This window comes from Diorhabda sublineata, chromosome 1 (genome assembly GCF_026230105.1).
Source record: "Diorhabda sublineata isolate icDioSubl1.1 chromosome 1, icDioSubl1.1, whole genome shotgun sequence".
Lineage (NCBI taxonomy): Eukaryota > Metazoa > Arthropoda > Insecta > Coleoptera > Chrysomelidae > Diorhabda > Diorhabda sublineata.
Genome location: NC_079474.1, coordinates 33,723,705 through 33,743,198, shown reverse-complemented (window position 1 = coordinate 33,743,198; position 19,494 = coordinate 33,723,705). Strand labels below are relative to the sequence as shown.

General features: G+C 29.9%; 1 protein-coding gene across 1 annotated transcript in view; it reads left to right on the top strand.

Moving 5' to 3' along the window:
• The first annotated feature begins 1,818 nt into the window (after positions 1 to 1,818).
• Positions 1,819 to 19,494, top strand: part of LOC130446291 (synaptotagmin-7) — a 263,793-nt gene continuing 246,117 nt past the window's right edge. The window contains exons 1-2 of the mRNA XM_056782778.1: positions 1,819 to 1,947; positions 17,225 to 17,363. The gene's annotated coding sequence lies outside the window, so the exon portion shown is untranslated. The remainder of the gene's footprint in view (positions 1,948 to 17,224; positions 17,364 to 19,494) is intronic.

The following is a 19,494-nucleotide window of genomic DNA, read 5'->3' as shown; positions in this document are numbered from 1 at the left end:
GTGAAAAGGGTAGAAATTTGATGTGGATAGGAGCGTAAGATTGAACTTTGCTTAAGTTAAATTTACATCGTAAAATATAATGTAATTAATTTAGTTTTGGAAGATTTTCTATTATATTCTATAGACATTAATTTTTTTATTGTACTTTTACGTACAATCGTGATGATATTCGTAGTGAACACACTGTTTACACCACCACTACACCAACACTCACAATTACACTGTCTAACGCAAGACTGAAGTCTCTGAAGACGATAAATTGTACTTTATAATAAATAAATTGTGAATTGTATATGACAAAATTAATTATATTAATATGCAGTTGTATTCATAATTCTTATCAATCTCGCGATAATATAATTCAATTATGTCTCGTTAATAAAGGGAGTGCGTGCGTTTCTAAATTGAACTTTGTGTTGATTACACGCGAGATAGTACAGTCATTTTCTACCTGTAAAATGTACAGAAAACGTGTTTGTTTTTATACTGTTCAAAAGGTTAATCCCCATAAATTACTCATCTTTTATTAAGTATCATATACTGGGTATCGTCGATCTTCATTCTTTCTTTCTTTTTTCCCTATATTACAAAGTCTGGACACGAGCTGTCATTCACGCGATTGGTTAGATTCGAGATAATAAATTAATGGCGGTTTCAATAAGAAAAGCATATGGGAATTTTTACGCACACAGTTTCTCATTTAAAAAACGTGCATATCCTATTTAGATTTTCGTTTTTTCCAGACACTTTGAAATTCAAAAGAATACATCTAAATATAATGCAAGGAAATGCAAGTTTGGTCTGTTTTGTTTATATTCGCATTTACATGACAGGAGAGACAGATGACGCGCGCAAGCGCGGTCGCCATTAATTTCTTGATCGAGATAGTGTTCAAACTTTACTAAAATATATGAAACCCGGTATTTTCTATTTCAAATTACTTTTGTATATTCTTTTTTATGTTGTTTTCTTCAGTTTTCAGTGTCTGGAAAGTATCTATTGAAAGTAAATTTCAATAGATTTATTTTTTATAATAATATATAACACATTTCTCGGAAAATATTTGATGGATGTTTCAGACAAAAGGAAAAACATGTTTCTCTCATAAAGTCTTTGGCGTATTACTTCTGTGAGACTTTCCAGCTTTTCCCATAGTGCATATTCTCGATTACTGAATTTTCCACCATTATCTGATTCCAATATTGTTTTTATTAGCCATCTCTGTTTGATTACAAATATATAAGATCAACTTAAGTTAGAACTAATCGTTGGTTTCTTATCAAATCTTTTATACACTGTTTTATATAAATTAACTTTCCAAGGAAAAGGTCACAATTCAATGCAGTCTCCATTTTGTATTAATCATCGGTGAATGTCGACATTCTTCAATTTCGGTTATTTATTGTAGTTTTCGTCCATATCCTGTTTATTTAGATTTTATTTTATATGCGTATTCATTTAGTTATTTGTGTGTTTGTTTTACAATTACATTACAATTTTACATATATTTGGAGTATGTACGAAAAATTTAGAAACATCCTGTATAATATACGAGGGAAAGTAATAATAATAAAAATTTGTACATAATACGAATTTGTAGAATCAGTATAAAGATGATTTTTGTTATCGAGAACAAAAAGAATCCTGGATCCTGGATTGCATAAGTTCTATCCCTTCCTTTTAGCCGAAAACACGATAGCGCCTCTCACGTGGTCTTCTTTTGCGACGCCCAACGTCGGCAGTATTACGACGCGTACGGTGCCAGGCGCTGGTTTCGAAAAGTGCGTCGGTTTTTTGAACACAAACTTTCGATTTTACGTTGCCGTTAAAACGACAGTTACAATTTTTTTTTTATAGAAAATTTAGTGATTCGTTTTATGGTGTTTTTGTTTGTGAGTGTATCTGTGACAATCAATATTGATATTTGGATGTTTTTGTATAGTGTGCGTAAGTAAAAAACACAAAATATATAAATATATTACGACAAAGAACAATTGTTATGAGGGAAGTCATAATTTAATACTCAAAAAATTGAAATAATTATAAACAAATAACAGTTGGCTAATACGACCCTTATATTCCTATTAATAACAAAAAAAGCTACATATATAGATACAGGGTGATCTTGAGGAGCATTGAATAGGATCTTCACGTCCTATTCACATTTTTCTCTAAATATTATTCAGATTTTGTCTCACTGCTAGTAAAAAGTGGGGAAATTTGGCAAAATATAGACCTTAAAGAACTGTCTCTTACGTTCTTAATTTATTTAGACTTTACACTACATTTAACTAACATATATCATTGAGCTAAATAAGCTCGTTTATATACCTAAAACGAAGTTCGCAAAAATTCTAGAAAATAAAGAAACAAAACAAATAAATAGACGTTCCTAGAAATTAGTTCTAGAGAAATAATATAAATAAATCGCCTGCTATGATAAAAAATATGTAAAAATATAAAAAAAAATGTATAAAACGTTCCGCGCATTCGCCGAAGTTTAGAATTGCTTTATATACGAACAGGACCGGGCTCATGGCCCATATTACGCTTTCGTTAACCGGAAATGACATTTTGGAATAGAGATATTGGTACAGACGATCTTTTCTTAGGACTCTGCTTACTTTTGATTGAGTAATATTAAGTTACTTATCTACTGTTCAGGCAGAGTTCACAAAAGATCAGTTTGAGATGTCCGAATCACACACTCTAGATGTAGTAATATTTTATCTTCTTCTTCTACTTTCTTCCATAATAGGTGTACCTTCCTCGATATATCTACTCATCCTGGCTCTAGATTGAAACACCACCTTTTTCGTGGTCGATCTTTACTCCGTGTTCTAATTGGAGATTCATTCCTTGCTATGCACTCTATCATCTGTCATTCACATAATCGTCCGATGTTTCTTTCCGCTTCTTTTTCGTTCTAATTTGTTTTTACCGAGTTTTCATTCTCGTGGTCCCGTTTTTGATGTTTCAGGTCTTGTTTCTGATGTATAGGTAATTACAGGTTGTTTTTACCGCCGTACTACGTTCCGAAGACATACTTATAGCACAGAATTTTGATTTCTCTGTCACCAATTCCGTAATCTCAACGTGGGACTAAGCCAGTCTCCTCCATTGACTGGTATGGGTTTTCGATGAAATAATTTTTGCTTAATGAAAAATATGAATTGGAATGGAACCATCGGTCTTACTAGCGACTATCCGAGAGGTTAAATTCGAATACTTTGTTTTCTCATTACGTATTTTCTAATAAGTCATTGAAGATCCCCCTTTCCTCACACATCCATTAAGACAACCAATAAAGGGTCATTAAAGACGACGCTTACATAATGTAGGCAATCAAATTACAATGAGTAACATCTACCCCAATCCGCTGTTCTATTTATATCTTATCTGGAGTTTAGTCAACGGTAAAGTAAAGCGTCAATGTTTTGATGGAAGATTATATTAGACATTTTGCGTACGGCGGGAATATTATGCCGAACGAAGAAGATTTATGGTTTCATTTGTCGGTGTAGATCTCTACTTAATACTGTTCAAGTGGGATTACCCCCTTTTTATATTACTCAAATAGAATTTTTTGTTTTAATACATATTTTCGAAGTTGATTTGATAATATACGAGTCAAAGCAACTAATTATCTCTTGGGGGGGGGGGGGGGACTACGCCATAAACTGTAATGTAATGTAATAGTTTTTAAACTTACGTAATTTATTTATAACACTAATTATTATTCACTAAACCTAATCACTAATATTTGACGCGCTAATTTATTTAAATACGACTTTAGCTGCTAAACTATCACTTGTTTATTATATCCAAATATTCTAGATAATTCGGATTCTTAAAATCTCCAAAACGTCGTAATAATAAGGTTTTCTTAGATATTGTATCTATAAAAACAGCTTATAAAGACAATACGAAGAATTACACAAAAAACCATAATTTAAATTATGCGCATCCACCAAATTCTAGTATCGATTATCATAAAAGAACAGGATCGGCTTCACGATGTATTACAGTGAACGATTTCCATATCATACTAAATCCTCTTCTACTTTTTCAAAAATTATATTTTGGTCTTTTTTGTTATTCCAAAAAATCCGATTACCACAAAATTTTTTATTTTACTTATCAGACAAACTTTGTACCGAAATTCAACAGTATTGTCGGTTTGTCTTACGGCTCTTTTAATTATAAAAATCTACACTAGAGATGAATTTTTAATTATTATTATGTATTATAATCGCGATCAAAAGTCTGTAGCAACAAATAGTCCGGTCCTAACCTAACCTAACCTAACTTAACCTAACCTTGTTTCTTCAATCCTTATTGGTTACGTAAGAAAGTTTCAGTCTTAATTTATAGCATACCTTGTATTAGAAATGAATAATTAACATTGAGTAGTATTTGCATAGAGAATTATTCAACAATTTTAGCTGTTTATATTTACAAATTCATTGCGTTTGCATTCATTTCTAATGAATCAAGCAAACAGGGTATTTCCCCGGAGAATACAAGGATCACAAAAAGGAAGTAGCCTCTGAATACTGGATTAAAATGAATTGTAAATACACTCTAGAAATTAACTGTTGTTTATTGGGGAATACTATAATATTGTAGGGTTTTAAATTCACTCATTCTTGAATGTTGGCGAATACAATGTACGCGCGTTTCGATAAGCAAGTTATCGTCTTCAGAGACTGAAGGTAAACTGTTTAGTTAGTTTGTGTTAGGTTGTATTGAAGTCTGCGATGTCATAAAGGCCGCTTGACATAATTCAAGACAACGTGCAAGGTCAAAATATTGCATAGATGAATGTTGCACGTCGCTTGCTATTCCATTAGTAAAAGTAAACAAATTCTTAACCTCAAATTTTGTTTAATATTTTGTAAAAGGTTTAAAAATGAGAAAAACGAAACTAACTAAGTAAGTAACGAAGTAAAAATATTAGTCAAGGGATTACTGTCAATAATTATATCTGCTGTTGCCTTTTTTTGGAACCTGATGGACAGGTTGGTTGTTAATCCATAATTAAGTAGAATTCATCATAGGAATGCAGTTTGGCACACTAATAATGTTTCAAGTACGAGATATTGTATGACAAAATTATATGAACTTGCTAAAAGCTTTGGCATAGTAGATGAAAGCAATTCGCCGAAACAAGACTTTCAGGAATGATTTTATCTATGGTTTCAACATTAGTCTTAATTCTATGTATCTGTTTTACCTCGTATACGATGATATAAGTTGATATTTCAAATATTTCTTCATGTATTTTCATTTTTCCATGTAGGTTTTATGAATTGAAATTTTTTTTTTCCATTTTCCAATACAAAATCCTTTATCAAAACGCCCTCTCGCTTTTTTCTTTCTACATGTGATGATATTTTTAATTCCCAATGACTAGTTTATTCCGAAAGCTTTTCCCGGTATCATAAGTCTTCTTATAATGCAAAAAATATAAAAATCTTGTTTACGCTCGGTTGTTCGAAAAAACTCTTTGTTTGGTAATAAAAATTGTCGGCTCTGAGGAACGTTCCTGTCAGGTTTATTATTACGATTCTATTCGTTGGGTTTGTTAACTCCGAACGTCTCTCAGTTGCCGTAACTACTTTTTTTTTTTTCAAAAGGAATGAAACAAACAAATTACGGAAAAGCGCTGCTGAATGCTGTTTGTTAGGGTTAAATGACTTCAGTTTTTAAAATTACAATATAACGTTAAGTCGTTAAGTCGATATATCTATTAAATTAGTCCAGTCATTTTAGGTTTTATCTGTGGAAAAGTTCCTAGTGCACTGAATTTTTTTATGCGCCTTTGTTACAGTGTTGTAATGAGGATGTGAAAAATCGACATCGATATCGTGCCGGATAAAAAAGTTATAAAGGTCAAAAGGTCACGAAAATCAGTTTTTCGCAAATATCTCGCGATGTATTGATCGGAGGTAAAAAATAGTTATTATAAAAATCCTTCCTAGTGAAATTATCTACAAAAAATATCTCATGCATTTTTCTGTAAAATCAACCGTTTTCGTAGAAGAGCGATGAGAAAGCGACTATATGATGTCGATGGTAGACACAGACAATCTGCAACAATTTTTTTCTGTAAATTTTTTGCTGGACATTTTTTTTTTCGAATTCCTCATAGTTTTCGAGTTAATCACGTTTCAAAATATTTTTAACTGTATAAACCCATTTTGAGGTGAAAATTTTGAGGTTAGGAACAAATACCTGATATACTTTATATTAGAAAATTTTGTACTCTACATTTCTTGTTACGATAGTTTTTTTCGAATTCCTCATAGTTTTCGAGTGAATCACGTTTCAAAATATTTTTAACTGTATAAACCCATTTTGAGGTGAAAATTTTGAGGTTAGGAACAAATACCTGATATACTTTATATTAGAAAATTTTGTACTCTACATTTTTTGTTACGATAGTTTTTTTCGAATTCCTCATAGTTTTCGAGTTAATCACGTTTCAAAATATTTTTAACTGTATAAACCCATTTTGAGGTGAAAATTTTGAGGTTAGGAACAAATACCTGACACACTTTATATTAGAAAATTTTGTACTCTACATTTCTTGTTACGATAGTTTTTTTCGAATTCCTCATAGTTTTCGAGTTAATCACGTTTCAAAATATTTTTAACTGTATAAACCCATTTTGAGGTGAAAATTTTGAGGTTAGGAACAAATACCTGACACACTTTATATTAGAAAATTTTGTACTCTACATTTCTTGTTACGATAGTTTTTTTGGAATTCCTCATAGTTTTCAAGTAATTCGTGTTTCAAAATTTCGAAAATCCGTGCCCGTAATTTTGGTAATAGTTGCTCAACTTACTCAGTATTTCAAAATCTCCCAGAATCTAGAAACACTGATTTTCGTGACCTCTCGTCCTTGTAAATTGCGGTAGATCTTGTCAATTTGTGAGTGACAAGTTGAAAAAAGTTTTTTTTATTTCTAACCTGAAAATATTGTTAAGGAAATAGTATACGACTTAGTTTGTAGTTGCGTGTCGCACATTTTGTTCAAATCTTTATGTATCACAAACCATAAGTCAAAATAGCTGCTAAAAAATGAAGGATATTGATTAAATTCGACATTAAAAGCCAGAAAAAACAAAAATTAATGATATATCTTAAAAGAGCATATATTATCAACTATTTAATTCCAAAATCGATTAATAAAATACTTAATTATATAAAAAGAATGTTTAAACAATAGATAATATTTTGTGTAACCCCTGTATCACAGTAGCACATCTTTTTGTCGTGCTTTCAACCAAATTGTCCAGTTGTCAATGCTTTATGAGACTCAAGATTGATGCAGCAAAGGAAACAAACATTTTCTATTTCTTCTAAAACCATCGTAACCCGATGAGGATCCTCCTTGAGAAATTTGTCAAAAAACCCGTACAGGGATTCAAAAAAGTGCTCAAATTGATTGCATGGCTTATGTCGACCTCTGTAGATAAAAAAGGAAATTCTGTATTTAGATTTTTCAATACAGACTCTGAAAATAGCATAAAAAAATCCTTTAAACCAACACCAAAACTAGGTTATGTTTTTTATGTAAGGCTAGCAAATTTCCATAACAATGTCACATAGATTAATTCAGTTTTGAATAAAGTACGATTCAGAATTATGTATACATTACAAACTTTGGTTAGTTTTCTTTGAGAGGAATCCATTTTAACTTTTTAATAATTCATAGTGACATCTCTTAACAAATTATTACATCAAAATAGTAATAAAGAACTGGTTCAACATTCTAATAAGTAGCGCTTAGTCGTAAATATTTCCGAGGGAATTTATTATATCGAAAAGTGGATTGTTCAATAATAAATTCTCGTTTAATGACCACATAACCTCACATAAAATATCATTCATATTGCCCCTAAATAAGTTACAAATGACTTCTGTTTACAGCATAATTTAATGACACTCCAACTTAAATTAAACTCTGATAGACAATTCGATAAATTTATATACAATCTGATAATTATTTTGTTTAAATATAAATAGTTCGAATTGGATTTATTCATCTGTCGACATAAATTAACCTATTGTATGTTTTTTCAAATAAATTAAGAAATAAATCGATAGTTAGATGAAAATAGTAAATTTTTCGATTCTATAATGTACAGACGAAAAGAATTAGCAGAAGGCATTAATGAAAACATTTTATTATCAAGCAAAAACAATTATTAGTATTAGTATAGTTAAATTTCTTCAAAATAATCAATTTAGAAGACCATTCGAGTGACCAATGGACATTGTACTGTTGGTACAAGACCCCACAAACGAAAAAGAAGAAAGATCTAGCCTGTTCTGCCTTAAGTTGGAAATGTTTAAAAATAATCTATAGAAAGGTATAAAGATATCAGGGTGGTTAATTTCGAAATTATGGAAAGTAGAGGTCTTTTCATATGGCAAAATTTGATTCTTCATTTCAAAACTATTCATGGAAATGGAGGGCTATTGGTACCTGTATGGAAAAAAGGATTTTGGCGCCCCTTAAGGCACTAAAACTTCCTCTTATCTTTATTTCTAGTAAAGCTAAAACTTATGTATATCAATGGCCTTATTAAAGCGTTCATCAAAAGTGTCATTTCTTACACAAGCTGAATTACCTGAAATGGATTGTTCAAGAGCTGTAGTCGAAGATGATGTCATCGCTTCATCGGGCTCTGCACCAGTAGAAACTGTTTGGACCAGGACCTGATGTTATCCTGGTCGTGAAATTTCTGATATTACGGATTAAGATTGTTTTGCCTTAAAGATTCAGCTATTTTTTCAGTTTTTTGTAGTATCAGTTTCTTTTACCCGCGAAACTTCCTACTTGAACCTCTCTTCTTTAAATAATTAGTCAGTACTCATGAGAATTAGGAATAATAAACAACAAGTTTGCATATTTGATTATAAAGCAGATATTTGGGAAAAAATTATTGTAACTAGTATCCTTTTTTTGCAATTTTTGCGCCTCCTGACCAATATACTGCGTTTAATCTTAAAATTCATCATTTTGATATTATTGAACACTAAACTTTTGCAATTTGACTTTTCCAAAGACTATTTTTTGATTCGTAATTTTTATTTTCTTATCACACAAGAGTTTGGGAATTAGTAGTAAACTATTTCATATTAATGACCGCTTCTTCAGAGTTTATCTTCAAAAGTCTAACCCTCTTATTAATGAATTTCTGTGGAGAATCTTCATCAATCGAAGAAAATCATATTTTGGAAACACTAGGTACCAAATTTGGTGGATAATAAATAATTTCGAAGCCTTTTTTAGTTCTGCGTATGCTGCAATTATAGATCTGACTCTAGTTAGTCTATTTCAATAAAAACTTTTTTCTCCTGTAATTTCACAAAATGGGCATGGTAAAAAACTTTACCATACACTTGTTTCAATGTATTATTAGTGTAAATTCCAGTTTTCTCAAATTTCACAACAATCCGTTACTCAAAAACAACCTCATTACAAACGAAAGCCACGGCTACACTGGTTAGTCTACAGGCACATGAAATAACCTCAAAATTTTGTTCTCAACAGTTTTTTATCTGGTTTTAAGTTTAGGAGATATTTGCAACGAAAATATAGTTGGTTGAAGCGGTCACTAAAATTTGAAATTAAATAAAATTGATTTATAAATATAGGATTGGAACAAAGATGTTTTCGAATTTGCTTTCCCTGTGTTTTATTTGAATAATCTAGGTATTAAAAAATGTATCTCAAAATGTCTATTTTGCGGTTTTATCATTGACATGAGTTTCATATTTTTCCCTTCATCGTTTTCCATACGCATCGAAATGTCACTTAGCCTTCATTTTACCTGAAATATATATTCCATGAGTTGCTTTCAAATAGGAATCGAATAAAAAACGTTTTGAATAAAATATAAGGGTTTAGAATGAAGTATTCATGTTTTCGAAGTACTTCAAAGACAACTCGCTTTAAATCTTCCCAAAAATTTAGTTCTAAATAATTTGTAATACCCGTTTATAGAAAATTATACGAGATAAGCAAGCAATGGTAAAGATTTCATTTTTAGAAGCTAGATTTGTGGTAGTTTCCCAAGGAATTGTTCATAGATATCCCCAAACTCTTGTGTGACAAGAAAATAAACATTAGGAAACAAAAAATAGTCTTTGGATAGATGATGGATGGAGGGAGAAGAAAATGGCAAGAATAGCATGGATAGCGACAAAAAAAATGGAAGATTATGGAAGATATAGATGAGAAAGAGAAGCGCAAAGCTAAATAAAAGCGAAAGAAAATTGTGGATGAATGGAGGAATTAGACAATTAGACCAATGCATTAAACATCAAAATAGGAAAAAATTCTAATGGAGAATATATTGAAAAATGAAGTTAATTTTTTATTGTGGTATGAGAGACTTATGAGAAACTAAAGTCAAAAGTTTCGAGTTAATTTGTGTTATTAATGATGGGAGACAAGGAAAAACACTGTGGAGGCCGATCAGTTTACTGAACTTTGGAATTTTCAGCCCATCGGTGAGTTTTATCATAAAAACACTAAATACAAAAATTGTAGATCACAAAATTATCTACAAAAAACGTATAATACTTTTTTTGGTACGAGTTACCGTTTCTGAGATATAGCGATTCAAAAAAATATAAAAGTTGTCGTATTCAATGAATTCACAAATATATAACCGAGACTTGTTGTGAGTATTTGTAAGAAATTTCTGTTGACAGGTGGGAACTGTCATCAAATAAATTATCAATTGCCGAAGATGTTCTGCAGCTTTGGTATTTCTCGTGCAATCATTACAGCCAATAAATACAAGAAAACTGAAACATTTATACTTTTACAACTTTTTGAATGGCTATATCTCAGAAACGGTAATTCGTAAGAAAAAAGTTTTAATCCGTTTTTTGTAGATAATTTCGTGATCTACAATTATTCTCTGAAGTATTTTTTGATAGAACTCACCGTTTTACTGATAATCGCGAAAAACTCATTTTATTAACCTTAGACCTTGAATAAAATTGTTTCCATACACGGAAATTAATTGTAAATTAAAAAATTTTACTGATTTTCAGCTTGATTCGAATTTATGTAACTTATTGACCGTACTATTATGGTACTGTTCCTTTCTGTACAACGTAATTATTTCAGAGTAAAATCTTGTGGTGATTCGATTCTACTTTAATTTGTTAAAATAGACTAAAAATATATTTCAAGTTTCAAATGGACATAGTCGTGCAAAGAGAAATAAGTTTTTGATACGTAGATCCGCTTAACTAATTACTTAAGTCTATTCAATTTCCTCTGAATGAACGTTATCCTTTTTACAAAAAAAGTATATAAGGCTTTGATTTAATTTAATTTAAACAATTTGCAATTTTTTTCACTTTTACAAATTCACTGAAAACGTTCACTATTCATTGCTGCCAAACAAATATTAAACAACGTAGCATATTCAAACTTAAAATGTTGTATTGATTGTGTACGTATAATACTTTTTTTGGTACGAGTTACCGTTTCTGAGATATAACGATTCAAAAAAAATGTAAAAGTTGTATTCAATGGTTTCACAAATATATAAACGAGACTTGTTGTGTCTGTAAGAAATTTCTGTTGACTGGTGGGAACTGTCATCAAATAAATTATCAATTGACGAAGATGTTCTGCAGCTTTGGTATTTCTCGTGAAATCATTACAGCCAATAAATACAAGAAAACTGAAACATTTAAACTTTCACAACTTTTTGAATGGCTATATTTCAGAAACGGTAATTCGTAAGAAAAAAGTTTTAATATGTTTTTTGTAGATAATTTTATGATCTACAATTTTTGCCTGATGTATTTTTATGATAAAGATCACCGTTTTGCTGATAATCCCGAAAAACTCATTTTTTTGATCTTTGACATTGAATAAAATCTTTTCCATACACGGAAACGATGGGGAACATTCAAATTTTATTTTCAGTTGTATTTTAAACAATTTCTCTGATTTTCAGCTTCAGCTGCGAATTTATGTAACTTTAGTGTTATTTTTTGGTCTAATTTGACCGGACTATGTCCATCGCAATATTTACTGAAGGCGCTTAAATGCAAATAATTCAAAAAAAGGTTATTGGCAATGACTTAAGGTGGAATTAATCATATTTTGTGGTATTTTTTTTGTAATTAATACAGAATAGTGAGAGTTTAGAGTTCAATGTGTGCGTTTGAATACACAATACTCTCATGACTGCGGAATTCAAAATATTGTTACAAATTCTTCTAAAATTGAAAAATACCATTAAGCAAGAACCTCAAGAACGAAGAGATAATTGATAACAAGTTTAAGAGGTTCAAAATCAGTTTTAATAAAACTGCGCAACGTAAAGTTATTTAAGTTTAGTTAGGGATAAAATTTAGATAAAAAAGAAGACTAGACAATCGCAAATAAGTGAGGTTAATAGCTTCAGCTTTCATATTGCTTAACATGGATGGATGCCACCAAACATTTGACTTCTATAGCGAAATGTTGGTGAAACCAAACTTCTTAAATATATTCTTGATACTAAATTAATACAAAATGGCTTCGCTTATCGTTCAAACAGGCTGAATATCGAGAAATATGGAAGGTGGCAATAAAGAAGGGAGTAGGGACAATCTAAAGAGGAAACGAGGAGAGATAGAGAGAGATATTCATTTATTTAGCTTGTTAGAAGTCTTTGTGAATCATTTTGTATAATATGGAATGAATTATAATAATAAAACATGATTTTGGTCAATATTTCGATAATCAAATTAAACTGTTTTTTAATTTTCAACATTCTATTGCTTGTTTTTAATTGTTTGCTCGCTCGATATTTAAATATATTTTCATTTAATAAACTCCAACGGCGAAATTCATCGTTTATTATATTTTCGTTGTGCTCACATATTTCAAATTATACGTGGAAATAATTGAATTACATTGAACTACAGTCAACGTTGGTAACAGGCACCAAATTCCGTGCTATTTACAATATTTTGTTCTTATATTAAAAATATACAAAGTTGTCCCGAAGTAATATACAAAAATCATGAAGAAGCATGTGCTTTACACATTTAGAAAGACCTCCAAGTACTAAAAGCACACTAAGCAGTATTATTGCAAAATTACCTTACAACAAAACATTAAGCAGTAGTTTATAGTAAAGTTTTCAAAGAAACAAACACAAATAATGTTAAACTCTCCATAGATGATCCAGATGCTCAGAATTTTGTGACATTTTCTTGAGGCGTTGTGATGTAAACCAAAATTTTCTTAATAGTGTATTATTCGGAGACGAGTTAACGATTTGTTTGAGTTTGAGCTACCGAGCTAGATAAAATCCCTACTGGATTTAGATAGAACAGAAACAGCGCTTTCAAAAACATGTTTGGGTGAGAATCTTCGTAGATTAAGCAGTAGGTTTTTGTAGTTTAATGGAGACTTTAAATCTCGTCTTTTCTAGCAATTTTGGACATTCAATCGGGCAAAAGTATAAGAACAAACATCTACAAAACTATATTGAACTGTCAAAGAATAACTAGATTGATGGATTGGTAAAAAGTGTACAGTACATATTTAACAATAGACAAAGCTTTATGAACTGGTGGCTGTGAATTATCGGCATCCAAGGCAGTGAAAAACCTTCTCGTCTAATTGATCAAACTGTTGATTATTGGAGAATGGTCACAGAAATACATGGCTTGGCCTAGAGATGGCGGTAGTTGCTTGAAGTACACAATCAATACAACATTTTAAGTTTGAATATGCTACGTTGTTTAATATTTGTTTGGCAGCAATGAATAGTGAACGTTTTCAGTGAATTTGTAAAAGTGAAAAAAATTGCAAATTGTTTAAATTAAATTAAATCAAAGCCTTATATACTTTTTTTGTAAAAAGGATAACGTTCATTCAGAGGAAATTGAATAGACTTAAGTAATTAGTTAAGCGGATCTACGTATCAAAAACTTATTTCTCTTTGCACGACTATGTCCATTTGAAACTTGAAATATATTTTTAGTCTATTTTAACAAATTAAAGTAGAATCGAATCACCACAAGATTTTACTCTGAAATAATTACGTTGTACAGAAAGGAACAGTACCATAATAGTACGGTCAATAAGTTACATAAATTCGAATCAAGCTGAAAATCAGTAAAATTTTTTAATTTACAATTAATTTCCGTGTATGGAAACAATTTTATTCAAGGTCTAAGGTTAATAAAATGAGTTTTTCGCGATTATCAGTAAAACGGTGAGTTCTATCAAAAAATACTTCAGAGAATAATTGTAGATCACGAAATTATCTACAAAAAACGGATTAAAACTTTTTTCTTACGAATTACCGTTTCTGAGATATAGCCATTCAAAAAGTTGTAAAAGTATAAATGTTTCAGTTTTCTTGTATTTATTGGCTGTAATGATTGCACGAGAAATACCAAAGCTGCAGAACATCTTCGTCAATTGATAATTTATTTGATGACAGCTCCCACCAATCAACAGAAATTTCTTACAAATACTCACAACAAGTCTCGGTTATATATTTGTGAATTCATTGAATACGACAACTTTTATATTTTTTTGAATCGCTATATCTCAGAAACGGTAACTCGTACCAAAAAAACTATTATACGTTTTTTGTAGATAATTTTGTGATATACAATTTTTGTATTAGGTGTTTTTATGATAAAACTCACCGATGGGCTGAAAATTCCAAAGTTCAGTAAACTGATCGGCCTCCACAGTGTTTTTCCTTGTCTCCCATCATTAATTACACAAATTAACTCGAAACTTTTGACTTTAGTTTCTCATAAGTCTCTCATACCACAATAAAAAATTAACTTCATTTTTCAATATATTCTCCATTAGAATTTTTTCCTATTTTGATGTTTAATGCATTGGTCTAATTGTCTAATTCCTCCATTCATCCACAATTTTCTTTCGCTTTTATTTAGCTTTGCGCTTCTCTTTCTCATCTATATCTTCCATAATCTTCCATTTTTTTTTGTCGCTATCCATGCTATTCTTGCCATTTTCTTCTCCCTCCATCCATCATCTATCCAAAGACTATTTTTTGTTTCCTAATGTTTATTTTCTTGTCACACAAGAGTTTGGGGATATCTATGAACAATTCCTTGGGAAACTACCACAAATCTAGCTTCTAAAAATGAAATCTATACCATTGCTTGCTTATCTCGTATAATTTTCTATAAACGGGTATTACAAATTATTTAGAACTAAATTTTTGGGAAGATTTAAAGCGAGTTGTCTTTGAAGTACTTCGAAAACATGAATACTTCATTCTAAACCCTTATATTTTATTCAAAACGTTTTTTATTCGATTCCTATTTGAAAGCAACTCATGGAATATATAGAATATATATATATATATATATATATATATATATATATATATATATATATTCAAAAAGTTGTAAAAGTTTAAATGTTTCAGTTTTATTGTATTTATTGGCTGTAATGATTGCACGAGAAATACCAAAGCTGCAGAACATCTTCGGCAATTGATAATTTATTTGATGACAGTTCCCACCTGTCAACAGAAATTTCTTACAAATACTACCTACGAGCCACCGTTTCTGAGATATAATAATTCAAAAAAATATAAAAGTTGTAATCAATGGTTTCACCGATATATAACCGAGACTTGTTGTGAGTATTTGTAAGAAATTTCTGTTGATTGGTGGTAACTGTCATAAGTTCATCAAATAAATTACCAATTGACGAAGATGTTCTGCAGCTTTGGTATTTCTCAATCATAATAGTCATTAAATATGACAGTAAATCTGAAACATAATATTTACAACTTGAATCGTTATATCTCAGAAACGGTGGCTCGTAAGAAAAAAAATATTAATACGTTTTTTGTAGATAATTTTATGATCTACAATTTTTGTTGGAGGTATTTTAATGATAAAACTCACCGTTTTGCTGAAAATTGCGAAAAACTCATTTTTTTGACCATTGACAGTGAAAAAAAATTTTTCCATACGATGGGAACGATGGGGAACATTCAAATTTTATTTTCAATTGAATTTTAAACAATTTTACTGATTTTCAGCTTGATGGGAATTCATGTAGCTCCACTCTTATTTTCGGTCTAATTTGACCAGACTATAAAATGTTGATTTCGTATTTTCAGTTGAATTTTTGGAAATAACTAGAAATTTCTATTCAATTTAACTGTAAGGTATTCTTAAAAAATTACGTTTCATTTAATATTAAGAACATTAGTTTCTATTTTGGAACTTTCTATCACAAAATTGCACCAAAGTAATTATTCAATCTATAAATCGAGCCTCGATCCATTGAATTTTACGACCGTAAACGGGGCTAATTATGATTAGAGGTCTCTTAATAAATCTTTTAAGAGGTAACTTATAAACAAACTTCGACTGAATGCGTTCTCGATTAATAAAAACCTCTAATTATCATAGCTTTATGCTAACGTTTCATAAATTTACTGTCTGTTTATAAATATCAAATAATTGATCGTAAAATTTTTTGTTTTAGTAAACACAATTGAATTTTTCTTTCTTCTAAACCTTTTTGTGTTATCCCAAGGATTATAAATCCATATTTCAATACGAATTATCCCAGTTTACATTACAAATCTAGAAGATTTCATCGAGTAATATTTCACTGTCTCAAAATCGCTTCAACCTACCGATCAACTATAATTTTTTCATCTGGTAAACGCCCCGTAGATGTGACGAAGACTATTTGTCTTACTGAAGATGGATTAAAGCTCGAAACTAACAACTTTTGAGTATACTAATAGAATTACTCATAGTCAGTTGTAATTTGTTATTTACGTTGAACTGTCTCAATATATTTAACACGGTATTCTGTTTAATTAAATGCAATTTACGAATACAAATAAAAAAAATGCATATTAAAACGGACGTAGACAAAAATGTTTTCTATTAGTGAGAAAAAAATTTGAATACTTCACAGTCGCCTTGTGATAGGTTGATTATCCATTTGGTATACACGAATGTGTTCTGCGCGCTCTTGCGATGATTCACGATGTAGTCTACAGTAGTTTAAAACCGTGACGTGCTTAATTGGATGATTTTGGGACGATTGGAATTGAATAGAAATATACTATAATAGTGTATGTGTGGTGTTGTGAATTATAAATTATATATTTATATCGATGTTCTATATTTAATTTGTATTTTAATTTGTTTTAGGTTCATGGATGTTCTAACGAATATGAAAAACCAGTGATTTGTTCGATTTTTCAAATTCTATTGGATTACATCGTAAATTCAGTGAATTTTTATCAGTTTTTTCGAGTTTTCACCATGATCGGACAGGAATAATTGATAGGTGAGTCAAAAATAGAACAAATCAAATAATTCAATATTAAAATCGAGCTTCACTGTCTTTTTTGTTTATTTCCATGAAATATGTCGAGATTTGCATTGTTTACGAAGTGTTTCCAATTTTCAAATTATCTCGTTCGAATGTTTCATAGAACTTAATTATGTTTTATGAGAATTTTTTTAAATAACAATACTTTCATATTATGCATATATATTTTCGTTCAAAAATTCAATATGGAGTTGATAAAAAATCTTCAAATTTTGATGAAAACACTCCCACTGTTTAACACTCACATTTCCTGAGATGACAGTGAAATCATTCAAATGTCAGTCACAACATCTTCATAATTCCAAGTTTTTTTTTTATTTTCCTGAAAACTCTTCACTTTTGAATAACTTCCAAGCAGCTTTTTCATTGACCGACTTTCAAACTGATCTTACGTATCTGAGAGCCAAAAAATGTTTCCAGTTTCAGTTTTCCTTTTTTGATATTTGGTAAAATCTTAGAAAGACTTAGTTCTTCTACACATTCTACTCATTTGAACATAATAACTAGACATGAGTCACTCTTGAGTCACTATAAATTAACAGACAGTACTATTCGCTAGAAACTTGTAGCGCCCTCTGTGAAATTTATCGTTCCTGAGATACGAACGGCCGTTCTTAGTTGTCCACCCGGTACATGTAGATTTGAAACTTCACATAATACAAGATGTTCTACCGAAAGTCAACTGTAACTTTCGTTATTCTAAATAGAACATCCTGTATATTAATACATGTTTGAATTCAACCTAAAATTTTAGTATACTTTTGTCTAAAAACTTTTTTCGAAAAATGAATACTTTTTTTTGTAAAAAATTTGACCGTTACAGATCGTTATAAATTATTTTTTTACGAGGACACCCTTAACGATATGAAAATGGTTTCTATTCGGTTACTTTTATCAAAGTCAGACGTATTTGAATCTATGTTGAAAAATTTTTCATTTTATACAGGGTGTATATGAAAAGTGTTCAAAGTTTAACTTCATAAATATCAAATTTCTTCATTTTTTTAAATAGTATACCCTGTATATTAATACATTTTTGAATTCAACCTCAAATTTTAGTATATTTTTGTCTAAAAACTTTTTTCGAAAAATGAATACTTTTTTTTGTAAAAAATTTGACCGTTACAGATCGTTATAAATTATTTTTTTACGAGGACACCCTTAACGATATGAAAATGGTTTCTATTCGGTTACTTTTATCAAAGTCAGACGTATTTGAATCTATGTTGAAAAATTTTTCATTTTATACAGGGTGTATATGAAAAGTGTTCAAAGTTTAACTTCATAAATATCAAATTTCTTCATTTTTTTAAATAGTATACCCTGTATATTAATACATTTTTGAATTCAACCTCAAATTTTAGTATATTTTTGTCTAAAAACTTTTTTCGAAAAATGAATACTTTTTTTTGTAAAAAATTTGACCGTTACAGATCGTTATAAATTATTTTTTTACGAGGACACCCTTAACGATATGAAAATGGTTTCTATTCGGTTACTTTTATCAAAGTCAGACGTATTTGAATCTATGTTGAAAAATTTTTCATTTTATACAGGGTGTATATGAAAAGTGTTCAAAGTTTAACTTCATAAATATCAAATTTCTTCATTTTTTTAAATAGTATACCCTGTATATTAATACATTTTTGAATTCAACCTCAAATTTTAGTATATTTTTGTCTAAAAACTTTTTTCGAAAAATGAATACTTTTTTTTGTAAAAAATTTGACCGTTGCAGATCGTTATAAATTATTTTTTTACGAGGACACCCTTAACGATATGAAAATGGTGTCTATTCGGTAACTTTTAGCAAGGTGAGATGTATTTGATTCTATGTTGAAAAATTTTTCATTTTATACAGGGTGTATATGAAAAGTGTTCAAAGTTTAACTTCATAAATATCAAATTTCTTCATTTTTTTAAATAGTATACCCTGTATATTAATACATTTTTGAATTCAACCTCAAATTTTAGTATACTTTTGTCTAAAAACTTTTTTCGAAAAATGAATACTTTTTTTTGTAAAAAATTTGACCGTTACAGATCGTTATAAATTATTTTTTTACGAGGACACCCTTAACGATAT